Source organism: Wasmannia auropunctata, unplaced genomic scaffold (assembly GCF_000956235.1).
Source record: "Wasmannia auropunctata unplaced genomic scaffold, wasmannia.A_1.0 LD336090.1, whole genome shotgun sequence".
Classification (NCBI taxonomy): Eukaryota; Metazoa; Arthropoda; class Insecta; order Hymenoptera; family Formicidae; genus Wasmannia; species Wasmannia auropunctata.
The window spans coordinates 606,963-608,652 of NW_012026800.1; positions in this window are offsets into that span (position 1 = coordinate 606,963).

Genomic DNA, 1,690 nt, shown 5'->3' on the forward strand with positions numbered 1-1,690 from the left:
TCTCAGTATTGACTGCATCAATTTTATTCGCAATGGTCGTAATCGAAAGTTTAAATCGACATTATATCAGAAAATGTCGCTAGATCTTGTATTGCTGTTATAATTTCTGAGATATTTGAACTGAAAGTATGTTTGACATAAGAATTCCAGATAAAGCTATGGTAGCGTCACGACATTTGCGCAATGAAGTAACACGCAGATTTTTAGGTACTTGGCGTCGCGCCGCTACCGCGTCGCTTGATTTTATAAAGTCTATTGAAGTTGTTAATAAAACTAAGAAAACTAAGAAAGAGAATAAATTATATGTTAAAGTGAAATGCTTCGATTGTTGGCAGATAACAATCAACAGTATTATTGAGCTTTGGAGAATATTAAAAAATTATGGTTTTCTGTGTCTCCGTACACGTAAAATTAATCAAGATTGCGTCGAAAATTTCTTTGGTTCGGTTCGGCAACAAGGCGGTAATTGCCTTAATCCGACACCCATACAATTTATGCGCGCTTTTAAAAAATTATTTAGTATAAAATTTTGAAACATTCGGAGACGCAAAATTGTACTCCTGATAATGATGAAATATTAAATCTTATCGGAATATCTAATAAAGAGTCCACAATTTCGGAATTTGTTCCATCATCGGAAGCGCAAAAAATTTTAAAAATTCCGACTCATGATTACCATTCAATGGATTTGCCAGAAGAAAATGCGTTTAAATATGTATGCGGCTATCTAATTAAAAAATGTACAGCTATCCATTCATGTGATATTTGTGAAAAATATTTAAATGAAAATAAGGCTGTGTTAGATGAGACCACATTATATTGCTCTTTTCGAGCTGATAAAAACGAAGAAGGAAATTTGTTTAGTAATTTAAACATACCAAGTAATGACTTTTGTAATTATATTCACAAATTAGAAGAAGTATCTGTAAAAAATTTTGAAAATAATTGTTTCCAGAAAAATATTGGTCATTACTTATTCCAGTTGGCACAAGATATTACTTTTGAACCGCCATGTCCAAATTTCCCAACTACATTTTTAATAAAATTATTTCTTCGTACGCGTATATATTATACTTTATCGCAACATAATAAATCATGTAAAGGGATTCCAAAAAAGAATAGAAAATTATTAAACATTTTACATTTATAAATTTCCCTTTTAATTTTATTCTTTTATATATGTATACACAGTCTTGTTTTCATAATATTTATATTAAATATTAAATTTATATTAAGTTTTATATACGAGTACAACAATTCTTTTTTTGATTTGTATCGAGGTGGATCGAGTAGCTGAGATACAAGTCAATGAAATAATTATGCAGTATTACTTATACAAAAATTCTTTCTTGCATTTTTATTTGCTTGTTTTTTTTTTTATTTGTATCGAGATGGATTGAATATCTGAGATACAATGAAAGAATTATGCAATAAACTGTATTTCATATTTAGTTGTACGAGTATATTTCAAATATTGAAATTATGGCTTTTATTTTAAATTTTCATATTTTTGGTTGTATTGATTCTTATATTATGGATTATTTGCACGCTTTTCGTTACTGTCATATTCTATTTTAATATAGTATTACACGTACATGCTTATTTTACATGTTTATTTATTTTGAAATTATATTATATACATATATGTAACGTTATATTTAATGAATTGGAATTTAACAAAATATACCTA